This window comes from Rhinolophus sinicus, chromosome 14 (genome assembly GCF_057876585.1).
Source record: "Rhinolophus sinicus isolate RSI-liver-muscle chromosome 14, RSI-T2T, whole genome shotgun sequence".
Classification (NCBI taxonomy): Eukaryota; Metazoa; Chordata; class Mammalia; order Chiroptera; family Rhinolophidae; genus Rhinolophus; species Rhinolophus sinicus.
The window spans coordinates 133,921,807-133,941,118 of record NC_142514.1 but is presented as its reverse complement, the minus strand read 5'-3'; the positions used below and the strand labels follow the sequence as shown (position 1 = coordinate 133,941,118).

The following is a 19,312-nucleotide window of genomic DNA, read 5'->3' as shown; positions in this document are numbered from 1 at the left end:
CTCTTGCTACAGAACTGTGCCCCAAAGCACAATTCAAATCCATTTTATTCAAAAGGCATTCCTATATTTTACTGGTTACAATCTTGACGTGAAAATTGTGAGATCCTGTCTCTGCTGATTTTCTCTCTTAACGTTTTTGTCATTTTACTTTTTGCTCCATCAACACAAAGCCACTGGTAATTTCCTGGGCACAACATGTACTTCCTTACATTAGTGTTTCTGCTTATGCCCACCTGGGACGTTTTCCTCAAAATCTTTCTTCAATGAGTACCTATCATCATCCTTTCAGTATCAGATTAGATATTACCTCTTCTAGGGAGCCTATTCTGGTTTTCAAGGTCTATGTTCCCATGATGATATTCTATTCTTGTTCTTTAACTCTCTGAGTATCCCGTTATGCTATAAATATTCATGTATATATCTTTCTCCCTCACAAGACAATGTCTTATTGCCTCCACTGCACCTTGTCTAAAGGCTGGCACATTTATAAATAAATACATGAAGAGAAGTTTTATAACTTATCAAAATACGCGTTATACATTAGTTATTTCTGTATGTTTGCATATTCCAGCCTAAGTTATTTATGTATTAATTTATTCAATCAATAATGTACATACCCTAGACCAGTGTTGAAGAACAGAATTCTGAAGATTATCTGGATCAAATTCTGGCTTGAGCAAATACTAGCAGTATGATTTAGGAAAAGTTATTTAACTGGTTTCCATCTGAGTTTTCTCATCTAAAAATAGAGACACTAATAGTTCTTGTCTAATAGAGTTCTAATTGAAAGTCAAATCATTGCATATATAAAGAATCCTTACAATAGTGCTTGATTTATAGTAAATACTCCATTGTGTTAGGTCCTATTATTAGCTGTTAATTTAGTCAGTCATTTGCATATGTACATTAAATGGATATTACAGGCTAGGAAATGCACTGAGCTTTGGGTATAAATTAGGAAAACAAAAATCTATAAGCTGTATCCTCAAAAGGAACACAGCATGATAAAAAAGAACATAAACAAGGAGATATATAGATGTATATACCCTATACGCATTCATTTTATATATATCTATATATAGACATAGATAATATAGAGATTAGAGATATAGATATAGATATAGATATAGGTATATAGTTATAGATATAGATAGATATAGAAAGATGAATTGATAGATAGATATACATACACACATATCTACATAAGTAAAATATATGCTAAATTGTGATAATGTCATAAAAAATGATTAAGAGATCTGTGAGAGAGAAGGAGGTGGGTGTCCTACCTTATGCCACATGGTCAAATAAGGATTCACTGAGAAAGGTAACTTAAGCTAAGGAATAAAAGAATGAACTATTCCAGTATTTGAAAAAGACTATTTTAGAAAGATATACATACAAGAGAGATATATGTGCAAGACAGTCTAGTGTACTGAAGAAATTTTAAAAAGGCCTGAATGTAAGAGTGAGGGCAGTGAGGGAAAGCATGGCACACAGCTGGGGAAGTAGAAAAGGGCCAGACAATGCATGACTTTGTAGACTAAGGTAAGGGGCTTGACATTTACTGTAAGTACAGTAGAAATCACTTTCTGAACAACCTTGCAACAGTTTTAGAAGATATTCAATAAATACTGCTATATGGACCTGAATTGCTTAGAAAGTGACCAGTCAAAATAATTCTAAACTTTAAATAGATAGGTAATTAGATAAAGTGAAATATTTCCACAATTGTTTTCTTTATTAAACTGTATATGATTTAAAAGATGGTTTCATAAGAGTATAAATTGGGAAAATGTTGAACCAAAGAAAGATTAAAATGTGTCTTTACTACAGGACTTACAAATTATGTAATATAATACTGGAAACTGTGATTATCCAATGAAGATATACACTATGAAGTCATTCCCAAATATTGTTCTGGAACACTTCTGTTTCAGAGCATTCTTTAGATCCAGGGCTACATTGCAACAACCCACTGTGGTAAATGCTGGCTGAAATAAATTAGAGAGCAATGAAATATTATAGCAGTCCACATTCAGATCTGTTTTATGACCTTGACAATATATGTAAACTTCCTAAACCTCAGTCCTTCCATAGTAAGATGGACAGAATAAATAAGTCAAATGGCCATGCGTAAGTTAAATTTCACTTTGTATGTAATTAGCCCAATGCCTAACACATTTTTGTCAACAAGCTTATTTAGAAACATGGAAATATGCTTTCTGGAATACATTTTTATAATTTGATGTTGGTATAAGATTTATTCAGATTTTATTCTAGAGTTTACCAAAGACACCAAAGTTGAGTAGACTATTTAAGGTTTCATCTTAAAAGTGTTTATATGTGTTTAACTAACTTCAACATTTTTTCTAAAACTCAAAAAAAGATGCTGAATAAAAAGTAATGTAAAAGACCCACCGTGTACCTAGAATTTGCAGATACAGAGTTTCAGAGGTATAAATCTTAGTTTGTTTCATCTTACAGTAGCAACCAGCCTCTGATGACTTTCACTGATCCTTACTTTCTTGTAGCCATGCCTTTGTATACACCCTTTCTACACTAAATCATAGTTGTCCTGTGTGACCAATAGAATATGGAAGAACTATCGCTTCTCGGCCTTTTGGCTAAGATCAAGTGTAGAATATGGAAGAACTGATGATGTATAACTTGCAAGGCTGTCATAAAAGACATGGCTTCAGCTTTGACCTGTTGAGGTACCTATCCCGGGGGAAGCTAGCTAGCCTCCATGTCATGAGGACACTCAGTAGTCCCTGTAGAGAGGACCACCAGGAGGGGAATAGGCAGCTTGCCAACAGCCAACACCAACTTGCCAATCAAGTGAGTGAGCCACCTTGGGAGTGGATCCTCCAGCCCCCAAAGCCCTCAAATGACTATAACCTTGGAATCTTGGAGTACATCTTGACTGTAACCTCTTGAAAGACTATAAGCCAGAATCAGTTATACTGCTCTTAAATCTCGGCCTGCTATAAGCTATAATAAATAATAAATATTTTTATTGTTTTATGCCACTACAATTTGAATTTTTTTGGTGCAACAATAGATAAGAAACAAATCTATAAACTTTTTTGTTGGCAATGTTTTGACTAGTTCAATTTCCCTCTTTTTGGACTTGTAAATATCATTCCCAACTACAGGTAACCACCGTATAACATGGCATTTCTATAACACGGTTTCACTCTAACATGGTTTGAGAATTAGAGAAATCCCCAAACAGCACTGAGAGTAATAAAAGCTTTTAAGAGCAAAATATATCTCATTTGAAATTTGTCATTCGAGCGTGGATGTCGTATCAGATTTGGCTGCAGAATTTCCTAAATGAAGATCCTTCCACTGAAAGAAGCACAAAGTTTAAGAGAGAACTTCACAAGTGCTTAGCACCACATAACTAAATTTATAAAGATCTCTCAGCTAAAAGCAAGCAATCCAAAATAACATACTTTTTTTGCAAAAAGTACAGAACAGAAGTCAAGGTAATGCTGAAGAAAGTTCAGAGTATGAAGATATTTTGTAAAAAAGAAAACGCCCTCGGTTAATGGTGCTTAGAAGTGATGACGAAGAAAACATTATTTAATACATATTAATATATTATACTTTTGGTGACAATTGCTTTAATGAATGTATTTCTCTTAATTATAAAAATATAACAGTATTTTTTTTTTAATTTTTGGAACAGAACCCCCTTTTTTGTACTAGTTCTTTGTTTTGTATAACACAGATTTGTATACCATGGTATTTTTTAGGAACCTAACAACCATGCTTATGGGGAGTTACCTGTATTATACTTCCTTCCCACGTACCTCCCTGGAAAGAGATTCCTTGTTCTGTTATTTATTTATTTTTTTCCTTTATTTTGATCACCGTCATCATCTATGTCAACCTCACTTATTTGGAGGTCATAATACTCCATAGACCATTCTACTACCTCTTCAGTGAAATCTCACCTCCTCTGTGATCTCTCCCTCTTCATTGGTTCTAAATGTTGAATTCTCCCCTATTATAAACAAACATAAAAAATACCTTTCTATTTTGTAATCTTACCATACCATCAAGGTAGTATTTACTCATTCATTTAATTACTTATTTAACAAATGTGAAACACCACTAAACAGTCTTTGCTAGGTGATTGTCAGATAAAAAAGAAATAGTTTCAAAGGGGGACGCCTACTCTCTTGAACTCCCAGACAAGTCAATAAGAAATTATAATTTAGGCTGTCAAATGTGATAGTCATGGTCAGAATGTTAAACAGGTCATGCACAAGAAGAATGAAGTCACAAAATGATGGTAGGACTTAGTATAGAGAGGAGAAGCCAAGGTCTCGCTTCCTCAGTGAATGAGGGGCATAGCCAGGAGTTCACAAGGATTTGGCAGGCAGTGGGTAGTGTTGCCATAGTCCCAATAAACCTGGACTTTTTACAGACTTATGAAGGAGTTGTTATTTGAAATAGCCATGGAAGAAATGGAGGACACTGAACTCACTTCTGAATACCAAAATACCTAAGATATGACAAAATAAAGAGTCCACTTGAAAGGGTTATAGGATAAGTCGAATTCACAGAAGAAAATACAATGTTTATGCTGAGATCTCAGGTATGGAAAATATTCAGTGAAAAGTTTGAGAATGTAGAGGATTGTGGCAGTTATGGATAATCAGTTGATTATCCGCACAGCACAATAGAGGCATAGAGGGCTCTGTTAGTTACAGAAGGGGAAGAAGGTTAGATCAGGGTATAGTAGAGGACAGATGACCGCGGGTACTTATCTATTAAGTAGTGACCCAGGTTAATGGGTGTGACCCATGATGAATATAAATGACCATTATATTTTCCTTAAGTATCAGTATTTAGGAGGCTCCTAATACTTAGCACAATGTCTAACACATAGAAAGCACTTAGTATATGAGTATTTATGTTGAAAGAGAGACCTCTAGGTCAAAGAAAGAGATTTGGAAGTTATCAAGTGTCAGATAGTAATTCAAACACTAAGAGTGAATACAATTAACCCTGGTGAGATTCACACAGTAAAAAACCTCCTGGGAAAGGTAAGTAACATAAATATGTACTTCAATATAGGAGTCAGGTATTGGTGCACATATTTATGTGAACTTGAATGAAGTATTCAAATAATATGTAACCACTGGCAACCACTGATATAGAAGAATGGAAACATAATACGTATAATGAAGAAAACTGATTAACTTATTTAATTAACTTACTTATTCAGCACACATTCACTCCGTTTGCCTTGTTATATCTGGGAGCAGAGGTTTGGACCTGCCGCATCAGCACCACGTGGGAACTTATTAGAAATGCCAATGCTTTGACCCAACCTCAGACTTACTGAATTAGAAACTGGTAACTGGGACTGGAGCCAAGGCATTGACTCCTAAATTTATGATTAGACTATTTCCTTATACCATCCAGACAAGAAAAAGCTAAAGGAGTTAGTTCATCAACCCCAAACCAGTATTACAAGAAATGTTAAAGGACCTCTTTAAGAAAAAGTAGGAAATAAAAAAATAAAAAAAAATAAGAAAACATACAAATAATAAAATGGGAATAACTAAATTCCTATCAATAATTACTTTAAGCGTAAATGGATTAAATTCTCCAATCAAAAAACATAGAATCGTGAAATGGATAAGAAAACAAAATCCTTACATATGCTGCCTACAAGAGACTCACTTCAGATCAAAAGACACACACACAGATTGAAAGCAAAAGGGTGGAAAAATATATTTCATGAAAATAAAGGGGGAAAAAAAAAGCTGAAGTAGCAATACTTATACCAGACAAAATAAACTTTAAAACATAAGCTATAACAAGAGAAAAATAAGGATCCATCAATTCCATTTCTGAGTATTTATCTAAAGAAACCCATACTAATTCAAAAGACATAGGCATCCCTATGTTCATTGCAGCATTATTTACAATTGCCAAGATATGGAAGCAACCTAAGTGTCCATTGATAGATGATTGTATAAAGAAGAGGTGGTACATACGAGGCTGGACAATTAAGTTTGCAAACTTTCCACCGTGTAAGTGCAATCAGCTACTCAGCTATAAAAAGAATGAAGTCTTGCAATCTGCAACAATGTGGACAGACCTAGAGAGTATTATGCTAAGTAAAATAAGTCATACAAATACCATATGATAAAGACAAATGCCATATGATTTCACTCATGTGTGGAATCTAAACAACAAAATAAATGAACAAACAAGGCAGAAACAAACTCATAGATACAGAGAACATTTTGATGGTTGACAGATGGAAGGAAGGTTGAGGGGATGAGTGAAAAAGAAGATGGGATTAAGATGTGCAAATTGCCAGTTATAAAAACAGTTACAGTGATGTAAAGTACAGTATAGGGAATATAGTCAATAATATCGTAATAACTATGTATGGTGTCAGATAAGTACCATACTTATCAGGGTGATCACTTCGTAAGTTATATGACTACTTAATCATTATATTGTACAACTGAAACTAATATAATATTGTATGTCAACTGCAATTGAAAAATAAAAATACATATATTGAAAAAAAGAATATCACCTTACAGCTTGTCTAAATAGCAACTCTATGCATGCACCTCACAGGCATGCTCAATTCCATTTGGAAAATATTTGGTGTACTCTAGGACAACTATTTCCTCCTCATTTTTATATCCTGCTATGGGAAAATATTTATATCACTTCTGACAAATGATTATTAAATTTTAAAAATATTCAAGTGATGAAGAGATGACGCTTACATATGTACCATACCATATTTAAATATGCTTAATTTTAGAAAGTTCTTCCATTGTTTTGAACTGATATCTGACTCCTGCTTTTACACACTTCAAAGTGTAACCTTGTGAAGGTTATTTAATTTCTCAAAGGAACACAAGATGCTATAATAAATCAGAGGAGGGATATCCAGTCAACTGCAGGGGATGATTTGTGATTCTAAATTCCTCAGCACAAGATAATTTTTTTTTAACCCTAAAGTAGAACTAAACTTGTAAATCCAGCATACACATACAACCTCAGAGTAGGAAACAATATATCAATAAATATGTCATGTATTTTCCAGGTAAGCGTATCATCTTTAATTTCTTATCTTTTATCCTCTTAATCTAGTTCATATTAACACTTTAAAATCTATAGTTATAAATGTGTAAGTACATGCAAAAGTTGTTTCTATGCACATATGCATTTATAAATATAGATCTACACTAAAAAACTAATCTTTCCTAATTATCTACTTTTAAATATCTGTGTACCATATTGTCTATTTATAGTCAGTTTACCTGAAAACAACCACTGCCCTAGGTAGAAAAACAATTGCTGGAAAATAGCCAGGGTATAACTAAGAAACCATGGGCATTTCCTAGTGAAATAAATCTATTTGACTGAAAGCAACTCTGCATGTTGAAAGGGGAATAGAAAAGCATGTATAAACATGTTGTTCCTCCTTTAAGAACAACTGGATTTCAGATTTAATTAGGTAACTATATTCTCTAGATGTATTTTTATTACTTGTAAATCACCAGGCTTCCATGATTCTCACAGTGCACATAGAGAGAACTGATTTATTAATATAGAAGCAAGAGAAACTGAACCCAAAATGTATCTATAGACTAGCTTGATCACTCAAGGACAGTATTAAATATTTATTTATTAATTTTGACTTCATGGAATCCCAAATTTGTTTTGTATGTTTCACTGACTTTAAATCTATCTTGGTAGGTCTGTTATTTGAAAGTTAGTAGACTATAAAAAGATGTGTTCTGTTATTTTTCTAAAATGGAATTAAGCCTAATACTAGGACTACACATAGTATAATTTCAATACATGTTTATATTAAATTGATCAACAGTCGGAGAAGTGTTGATGCTAGAAACTAAAACGTTTCTACTTGTTGAAACTTGCTTTGATTTCCTTAAGGCATTTGTCTCTATATTGAATATTTTAAAACTATTTATTAAGTAATCTTTTTAAATGTATATGACCAAAAATAAATAAATTTCAATTGGTGTGCAAGGAAAAGTAAGTTTTCCTTTCACTTAGAATCTTCTGCCCCAAACTTCTATTAATAAATTTTAGTATCCTTCCACGTATTTTCTGTTCTTTCCCCTTTTGCAGCACACAGTAGACAATATTTGACTAAATATACAAATACACACACACGTTTGTGTGTGTATAGATACATATGTGTATGTGTGTGTGTGTGTGTGTGTGTATGCTATTACAAAAATATGAGGTATATATTCTGTTGTGAACCTTATTTTTGTTTTGTGGCTATGTATGTTCTCTTTATCTTAGAGACGCCTCCTGTATATAAAGATGCACTTTTACTGTTTAAGAACTTCCAACTGTTCCATAATAATGATGTTGTTTAATCAGACCCAATTATTAGGCATTTAGATAATTTCTGATTTTTCATTGTTGCAAGTAATGTTGCCAAAATCATCTTTTTTCATGCATTTTTGGGACATTATTTTATGCATACCTGTGGGACACAATCCCAAAAGTGAAGTTTCTGGGTTAAAAAGTATATGCATTTTAAATTTTGACAGAAACTGACAACTTATTCTCAAATCAGTGGCAGTTTTAAAACATGACTATATTGCAGGCAGTCCATTCCAAAATTCAAAATCTCCATTACCCATCCTCTCTCCACCCCATCTTACAACAAATAAACATAGGCATATGTTTATTAAAATAAGTCAGCTGTTCAGTTACTAGACAAGTCCTTTTTCTCAAGTGTCCCCCATGTTCTCACATAAACATATAACCTAAGTAAAAATAGCATGTCTGTCAGGCAAGCATTGCTTCAACACATCAGCCCGAGGTTGCTTTTGAATCAAATTGTTACACCTCATCCCCCTGCTCCAAAGGTGTTCAACAATCCTGCCAATGATGATTCTGAGAGCTTATTTACCCAAGACCTTGTCACTCTTGCCTTTTTCTTAAAAGTGTTAATATTTTCCCAAATGTCAAGAAAGGTAAAGGTGTCTCATTATTATTATACCTGGCATTTATTTCATTATAAAAGAGACTTTATCATACTCATTTCATTAAAACTCTGGGTATCTTTATAAAGCTACCCATCATTCTTCATCAACAGCTATCTACGCTAATTTTCTCATTATTGATCCACTATTATTACATGACTTCTGAAGTAACCACCTTAGGCTGACTGAATTGTAGGCAAGTTTTATGTTTAAAAGATTACAGGCACATTCTTAAGTGGATGGTAGAAGTGTCCCATGAACGGGTGAAAACGCAGAGAAGTCAATACAGTGGCAACATGTTATAATGAAAGAACCACACATAGGGAATACTCATTGAACATATGTTATTTAGTGAATCAGGTATGGTCCAAGCCTTGAAGAAGAGAAAAAATGGCAAAACATAATGTTTATTGAACTGATGACAAAAAATTAGATGCTGTACTAGATGATTTCCCTGCCTAGACATTTTAAGGTAGGGGTTAGTGCTGCAGCTCTACAGAGGACACGGGGGCTCAGAAATTTACTCACCTACTTAACGATAGAGGGATAATTTAAAATAAAGTTTGTCTCTTCCCATACCTGAAATTCTTTTCACGGTATTATACTTGTTTTGTCAACGTGCAGCTCTTTGAGAATCAGACAAAAGTTCAAAACTAATTATAACCATAGAAATTGAAAGAGCTCCAAGAGGGAACAGAGAGGGAAGACGAAGGAGAAGGAGAGAGTGGTCTTTTGTATTTTGCATGTGGGAAATTGTGAATAGGCTCCTTTTACAAAATGAGTACGGAAAGATCATTAACTTTGAGTTGGACAGTTTGGCTCCAGGAACTGTGGTCCAAACTCCTCTTTTTTGCCAGATTTCAATTCTGCATTGTTAATGCAGTCTCAACAGTTGCAATGTACTTTTTGTTCTTCATATAACTGTAGGTCATACAATAGTTTATATTCTCCCTGAATATGAGTTCATTGTATGTGATTTAATATGACAGTACATTGAAAATTGTATTGGCAGACTGTTACTAAACTTAATTACTCACCAGATCCAACCCCAATCAATTAACCACAGCATTAAACAACATAAATTCTGGATTATTTTCTATGAGAAAGGTTGCTACTCCTGTTTCTTCTTAATGAACAATTTCACTCCTTTCACCGACTACGCAGAGCCATGGTCAATAAGTCTGTGTTCATTTATAAGAATCATGATTTACATTACACAGCAATTGAAATTTTCAAAGCACTTCCATATCTCCTCCCTCAGTTCAGCTCCATCATTCAGTAACTCATTAATCAAAGCAGGTAGCATCATTGCCACCTTTACAGGTCAAAAAAATGAAACTTGGAGAGGTCAATAGCTCACTCAATGTGACATGCTTAGGAAATTTCAGTATCAGACACATCATGTAGCCCTTGGATATCCGAAAGCTTAGATCTATTTTTCTGAAAATTCCTAAATACATAACACACGAGAAAGCCAAGACTTAGAACATTTCAACAGTGTATGTAAAGTCACACACCTAGAAATTGGAGAACTGGGAACTGAACAAAGTTCTTGTCTCCTGGCCTAGTGCAATACCCAAATCATACTGAAATTCCTTACACATAGAAACAATACAAAAATCAAAGACATATTGGGAAAATTATGCTTTAACATTGTCTACCAAGTCTATTGCAACGTGTCTTGCCTTTGGGAAACCTAAAATTTTTAGGTTATATCTACAAAATGTCCAAAGTAATCATAAAATTATTTTTAACAACTTGTTTCATCAACATAACATATAACAAAATACACTTTAGTTTGTTTTTCTCTGAATATATGCTCCTTTAATTTTTTTTTTTTTTTTTTAATTCTAAGCCACTTGGTTCTTTACTTGAATCTCCACACCTAATACTATTACTTTATATCATCATCGCACTCCCCTCACCTACCAGTGCTAGCAGCCTGGGCTCATGTGCATTCTCTCTGCCACCCTTCTTGGCACGGCAGCCTTATATACTTTCAATTCAACATTATATCCTTTTATCCCCAACACGTGTTTTTTGTTTTGTTTTGTTTTGTTTTGTTTTGTTTTTTGTACTCCTTCCAGTTTCTTCACGCAACACTTATTCTTACTCCATAAACTTTGTCCATCGTCATTTGTCCCTCATCTGTCTACATTTGGAAACCTATCTTATAGCTTATTTATTCCAACATGTCTGCGCATACGGCCCAGTTCATTTTGATGTTTCTTATTTCAAAATACCTAAAACACCCTGTTGGAGAAAATCAAGTGGGACCAAAAAATAAGATTGCAACTCTATCTTCCAGGCACCACTCATAAACATCTGCATGTGTCCTTAATCATTATAAGGACAATCATTATTGTCCTTAATCATTGTAACAGCCTATTTTGGGCAGGTTCAGAAAAGTTAAATGAGTTGCTAGGTTCATTCAGTTAGAGAGCTAGTACTGGAAACCAGGTTAAAATAATGGTACTGATAATAGTAATAATAATGACAATGACATTAACAAAATCGCTGTTAAATTACTCCTATACACAAGAGAACGCTAAGTGATTTACACATATTATAGAATTGCATAATTGTAATAACAATTATAATAAATAACCCCACTTTACAGATAAGGAAAATAATTTTAAGTCTCAATGTAGTTACTCTTGCTACTCAAAGTTTTATAACTTGTATGCAGTACAGATTGGACTTGAACCAAACCAGATGGTTTTATAGCTCTTGAACTTTTAACTGTGCTTTGATACTTCAAAAGCACAGTATATGGAGCAGTATACCTTGATTTATTATCAGTTATTGTCTGCTTGACTTATACATTGTTTCGCACTTTCCTGAAGATGAAATAGTCTTAACTCTTCACTTTCTAATAGTCTTGGAAGTCAGAGTGCCTCTAAAATAACAATAGTTTATGGATCACTTATCAGTGTTAAGCCTCCCTTATACATATTTTCTCAAATCTCCAAACCTGCAATGTAATTATGAGCAATTAAATTTTATAAATATAGAAACCAAGGCATATAATTATACAACAATTAGTGGTCAAACCAGAATCAAAATCTTGTTCTATTGCTTTCAAAGTCCTCAGTTTACACTATTCACCACTATCTTTCTTCCATTAATAACGTGGTTGTAATATTGTTGGCAATTGATACATATTCAGTAAGTCTGATTTTGATGAAACAGAAGGATCCTCTTTGTGTAATTACATTTTTCTAAACATAAATCAGAGAAGGTTGGAGAAAAATCCTCCACCCATGATTTCTAATTTATGTTAATGAGAAATCCTACTGAGTATGAAATGCAAACCATATTTAATTATATATTTAGAAATTTACTTATTTTTGAAATACGTTATACAACATTAAAACACTATAACCAGTGTGGGGACATATGGCCATCATATGCGCAACAGCCTAAGTTTGATAGTATAGAAATAGTTAATGAACACATTTTCTAGGCTTGCTCTTACTAAACACTTGTTAAATAATGACTTAAAAAATTCTTATGCACTCAGTTATACATTCAGTATTAAAACTGATTAACGCTTCTGTCATTATCTCCACATCTTTAAAAAAATTCAGATTCCACAGGCATCTCAAATTCTTTTCATAGGTAATTTTCTCTTCTTCCTTTAGAAGATTATTACAGAAAAATGAACAAGCAAGACTAACTGTTTGTGTCTCTCTCAGTATCAGAAAGTAACTGCATTGTGGAGAAGAGAAATGGATGGAAATAATACCACAGGTAGTTTGAATGTATCGTTTTATTTAATAACAATAAAATAGTATTCAATTAAACGGAGCCTAAAAATGTAGTAACTTGTTATACAACAAAGTAGTGGCAGGGTGGGATAAGAACCCAGGAACATCTGATTTTGGAGACAATGCTTTACCCTCTATTTTAGACTCTTTACTGTGCTCTCACCAGTTAACAGTCTTCCTCTTTTGATATAAAATAGATATATCTGGTAACCATGTCCTCAAAATGCCATATAACAAATCAACCCAAAGCTTAGTGGCTTAAGACAACAATCATTTATCTTTAGAGATCTGCGGGGTATCTGGGGTCAGCTGCAGTGCCCTGAGCTTTTCTGCAGTGACCTTCCTCCACAAATCTCTTATCCTCCTCCTGGGACCAGCAGGCTAGCACAGGAGTATCTGGTGATGGCAGAGGCATATGTGTGAACAAACTCAATTTAACAAATGCTTTATCTGCACTCTATTCCTAACATCCCATTAGCTAAAACAAATCAAATGGTATCACCCAGGGGTGAGACATTATACTGCATACATAGTTGAGGACACTGCAAAATTTCTAACCACATGGTATAGATGTGGAGAAAGATGGAGAATCATGGTCAGGAATGCAATTTAGCGCACAAGGGGATAAACATTGGGAAGCTTGGTAAAAATACAGTTTGGGCTACCTCCAGAGTTTAAATTGCTCTGATCTAGGTTTAGGCATCAAAATACATATTTTAACAAGTACCCAAGTGATTCTAAAGCAGTTTTCAAAGTATGGACTTTGAAAAATGATCTTCTATATAGCATCTTTTTCATTTTAATATATGGCCCCTTGTCAGTTCCTCAAGAAATATTTTATTGAATGTACTAACCCAAGTCCCTATTCTGCTAAAAATATCATGTCTGTGATTTACCAATCAGAAACTTGTCTTTCTGCCTTAGCTCCTGAGAAATCCAATCATTAAAATATTTTAATAACTGATTTGTTGTTAATACTTCAATGATATTTCAGTACCAAACAATTTGCTGTGTGTGTTATGGTAATTGCTAACACCAAAAGAATCAAGTGCAACCTTACTTTGCAGGTTGTAAGGCAAGACGAAGGGAAGAGAGACATATATGAAGTAATATATTGACAAATAAATGTCCCTTTCTTTTTTGTTCTAAAGCTTCATCATGTTCATTTGTATAAAAATCCATCTGTGCTCTATTATCTTAATAATGAGAAATAGCAACTGGACAAAGTAGAATTTCATGATATAAAACAATTGGTGCTCAAATTTCTTCAAAACTGTTTCTGAAGTTCTCTGTTTCAACATGCCCTTTTAATTTTATAATTTTATAGAGAGGCATACTCTATGAGGTGCTAATATCGAATGCCTTGTATCTGTTAGGATTTCCTACATAGAAAGGCTGATATTTTTCTTCCAAATAGTAATGGAAGTCAGTGGGGGTGATGATGAATTGGTGTGAAACACTAAGACTAATGTAGTTACAGAATAATTGAAGTGGAGGAAACTATGATGCCTTGCAAGTCCCTTCTACAAGGAGTCAAAACCAAATACCTTCCTTATTTGACCTAAACTGAGAGAGGTGAATTAAGTACTTTATTTTAAATATATTTTGCCTATTTTGCTTTTTATCTCCTGTATTTCCCATTTTCTGAAAGCTGTTGCTATGATAATTATTATGTAGAAATATGTAACTACTATATCTTCATTGTCAATTGTAAAATGTCCTTTAGAATGATAAGATATCCTTGTTTTCCTCATTAAGTTCTTTTTATTTCTGGCCTAACGCCTAATATTAAGATTGTAATCCCTGCTTCCTTTCTTTTTGTTTACCTTTGCCTATTATATTATATTTTTATACTTTCACCTGGAAAAATAAGCAAAAGAACAATAATTACTGAATGTCCTGTCTAGTATACTTATCTCTGTTATTAATGCCTTTCATTGCTTTTGAGTTAATTTACAACTCTATAATTAAAAAAAATAAACTGATCACAAAACAAATGATTCTTGTACATAGAAATGTAAATGAATCATGGTCATTGAAGATGAAATTGATTATTGTTTTGTATATGCTGACCAGTTTTTCATCTATATATAAATTTATTTCAATACTCCTGATGTGTACGTGTGTGTGTGTGCGTGTGTGTGTGTGTGTGTGTATGTGTGTGTGTATGTGTTTACTTTTTGAAATCTACTTCGTAAGGATCATAATATCTTACTGGTTCCTTCATTAGTTAATGAGTTAAATAAAATTTTTGATATATGCCTACTCTATATGGATTTAAGTACATATTATAAAAACAATTTCCCTAATTACTTTCATTTGTAAACTTTCTGAAGCATGTTGTTTTAGCAGTACCTCTGTGATACAGGTTTATTTGGGTTTTGTTGTTTTCATCTAGTCCGACTTTTGCATTTAAATTTAAAAATTTTAATATAAATGATAATTTTATCTTTGTTCAATTATATGCATACCGTATAATATTTTTATTTTAACTACATTTATTAATATTATAAGATCTTTCACTGTATTGTCTTTTTCTAAAGATTTCCCATTTTTTTATTATTTGGGTTAAATTTATCTTTAAGTAATTTTCTACAGTTGTTTATATGAATAATAGAACTTAAGAAAGAGAGGAAATGCAACAGTTTTTAAGCATATAACAGATCTACAACCTCACCTGTTTTGAGAGAAACACTAAGTACAGTCACACTGAGTAACCATTTTTCATTTATCATGTTGGCAAAAAAATCTAAATTTTACAGAAAACTCCACACAATGGAAAAATTGTTTCTTTGTATATTGTTGATGTGAGTTCAAAATAATGAAATCTATAAAAGGCAATTTGTAAACATCTATTAAAATTAGAAATGCCTTTTACATTTGACCTACCAATCCTTCTTGGAAATTATGTTGAGAAATACCCATACATGCTTGATATATGTACAAACGGTATTGCAGCATCACTTTCAATAACAAAATATTAGGCACAAAACAAATGTCTACAATAGAGGACTAGTTAAGTAAACCAAGTTCATTCATACAATAATGGGCTCATCTTTGAAAAATAGAGAATCTCTCTGTACTGATATTGAGGAAAAAATCCCAAAACTCTAGAATAGATTATCAAGTAAAAACAACACATATATACATACATAGTATCTCTCTCTCTCCTCTCTCTCTCTCTCTCTCTCTCTCTCTCTCTCTATATATATATATATATATATGTATATATATATATATACATACATATATATGTATATATATACATATATATGTATATATATACATATATGTATATATATACATATATACACACACACATATATATATATATTCAAGTAAAAACAACACATATTATATATATATACTAACAGCCCTAGTTTTGAATGTTGGTGGGATTGCAAATTGGTGCAGCCACTATGGAAAACAGGATGGAGGTTCCTCAAAAAATTAAAAATAGAACTACCTTATCACCCAGCAATTTCACTCCTGGGTATCTATTCAAAGAAGTCCAAAACACGAATTCAAAAAAATGTATGCATCCCTATGTCTACTGCAGCACTATTCACAATAGCCAAGATATGGAAACAACTGAAATGCCCATCAAAAGACAATTGGATAAAGAAACTGTGGTACATTTATACAATAGAGTATTATTCAGCCATTAAAAAAAAAAATGAAATCTTACCATTTGCAACAACATGGATAGACCTAAAGAGTATTATGCTAAGTGACATAAGCCAGGCTGAGAAAGACAAATACCATATGATCTCACTTATATGTGGAATCTAAAGAACAGAATAAACAAGCAAACAAAACAGATAAAAAGGAAAAAGAGCTATTGGCATCTTAAAGGGTCTAAGAATTCCTGCAATAAAGAAACCTAGTAAGACTGTTTGAGATGTCTCCTTCATAAATTATATAACCATATGTATTTTTTTTTATCCTCATGACAGTATTTCATTAAAAACTATGTTATTTGCTAACTTTTATAGCTAAATTTACATATATAATCAGGGATATGCAGTCAAGCTGGCACTAATTATGACCTGGTAGCAAGGATGTCCATCACTTTCCCCAACAACTGTGCTCCTGAATGTTTGTGTGTTTATCAAATTTAGACACCACCTTGAAATTTATATCAGACAGAGTGGGAATGAAAAATACCTGAGACATATGAAAAATTAGGGGGGTTTACTTTTTGCAGCGGTTCTCAAAGTGTAGTCCTCAGCCCAGCAGTACCAGCATGTGCTGAAACTTGCTGGAAATGAAACTTATCAGTCTCCACCACAGACCTGGTAACTCAGAAACTCTGGAGATGGGGGTCCAGTAATCAGTGTTTTAACAAGTCCCCCAGGTTATTCTGAATGCTTAAAGTTTGAGAACTGTCAGTGCAGTGGATTGAGGTGAGGAAGAATTCAAAAACAAAATGATAAACAAAACACCCTGATGTCTCAGAAATGTGGATTATAAGATTGATTCTATCAAATAGCAAGGAAAGGCAGTAGGTGTCAATATTGGATGGTTGAAATAACTCTATTTCCAGAATTATAAAGAATTGGAATTAAAACATGACTCTAATCTTGTCTGATTTTTCTCAACCTTTCTGAATTTGATCTCACCGTCTGCAAAACAGATATAATAATGTCTCCCTCAGTATGTATTAAATCAAGTAACAGCACAGGGAATGCAGTCAATGGAATTGAAACAGATATATACAATGTCAAAGGGGTAGTAGATTGGACAGGGCTATCACTTTGTAAGGGGTGTAAATGTAAAACTATTATGTTGTTTTATACACCTGAAACTAATAAAAAAATAAAATTAAAAAAAGTAACACTGCTAAAAGATCTAGTATAAAGCTGGGTACACAGTATGCATTCAATTCATTTTAGTGTTTGCCAAAGATATGGGTAGCAACTATCACTCAAGAGCAATATACACTGCCTGATTCAGAGGTGGACAGATGGTTGTGAGGAATGGAGATGGTAAAATGAAAGTAGCAAAAAGATAGGCATTGATGAGTTTGCTGATTCCTTATCACTCAGGCTGCTTCTTCATGGACTATTGTGGAGAAAGAATAATAGGTGTACCTGTGGCAGTGAAAACTATGCATTCATTTGCTTGCATTTTGGGCTTCATTCCTTCTCAGTTACTGAATGCCTGCCTATGAAGGGCCAGGAACAGTGCCAGTCAATCAAGGTGAAATTGGCTATTCGAAGAGGCAGCACAGGATAATAATTATGAAGTTGAGCTTGGATTCAACCTCTGGTTTTGAGTCCAGGCCTATCTTCTTTCCACTGTGTGACCTTAAGGAAATCACTTAATCGGGTCTCAACTTCTTCATGTTTATCATTAAAAGGTAGTCATTAACTATTTTGTAGAATTTGGGTCAGAATGAAGTAAATACACATAAAATATTAGATAAGTATTCAAGTAGCATAGGCCCTTAAGAAACGTAGGCTACGAGTATCTCCTTCCATGTCTGCAGAATTCACATCCCACTGCCTGTGTAACTGAGTCCAGAATGTTATCCTTGTGGTCCTCTAGAATGGTGCTTCTCAACGTTTAATGTGAGCAGGATCACTTGGGCGTTCTTGGGAAAATGCAAATTCTGATTCAGCAAACCTAGGGTAGGAGTTTTGGCATTTCTCACAAGCTCTCAGGTGATGCCAATGTTGCTTGTTCAGGAACCAGAATTTCAATACAAAACTACATTCTTATTCCGTCTTTAGAATGTAGCTCATTCCAAGGCTGGAACATCATTTAGAGGTCTCTAAAATACGATATGGAAAAGAATGGCTAAGTTTGCCCACTTGGAGATCAGGCAAACTTTTACATAGGTGTTGGTTATAAGGGAAGACAAGCTATCAAAGACAAGAGAAAAATTGAAGGGTCTTCTGTGTTATGACTTTGATGTCAAGGGCACAGAGTTTAAATTTGATCTAGACAGTGGTATTATTAGCCAGAGCAATGACTGAGAAACAGAACTGATAGTTTAAGGGCAGGGAAGAAGGTTTTTACTAACTGCTGTGCTGAGAGCTCCACCACAGAGATGGGAGAATACAATTCACGACCATGGAGACACAGTAGCAGAAAAGAAAGTTTTACAGATTCCTACACATCTTTTTGAATAGTGGTAGAACATTTTTGCAAAACATGTTGTTTGAGCAGAATTCAATTTATTTCATGATAACATTTTATTTTACTTTTAGGAATAGCATTTACCTTATAGAGTTATAATAAAGATTAAATGAATTAATAGATACAGAGGATATAAAGCTTTTAGAATAGAATTGTACCCGACATGCAGTAAATGTTAGTGATTATTAGCTATTATTGTTATTATTATTATTATTATTATTAAGGATACTGTCTTAGAGCATAATGTTTACTACAAGAAATGAAAGAGAAATTCTGTCATTAATATTAACATGTACCAAAACTTTATTAAATAAGATCTAAGAGATAAACCATTTTTCAAAGACATATAATATGTATAAGACATAGTTGAATTAGAAC

General features: G+C 33.4%; 1 protein-coding gene and 1 pseudogene across 1 annotated transcript in view; one reads left to right on the top strand and one right to left on the bottom strand.

Annotated features, from left to right (window-relative positions):
• The window catches only part of TENM4 (teneurin transmembrane protein 4), a 2,724,551-nt gene that overhangs the window by 2,489,172 nt on the left and 216,067 nt on the right, over positions 1 to 19,312 (bottom strand). The window lies entirely within an intron of this gene.
• Positions 2,605 to 2,754, top strand: LOC148755822 (U2 spliceosomal RNA; annotated as a pseudogene).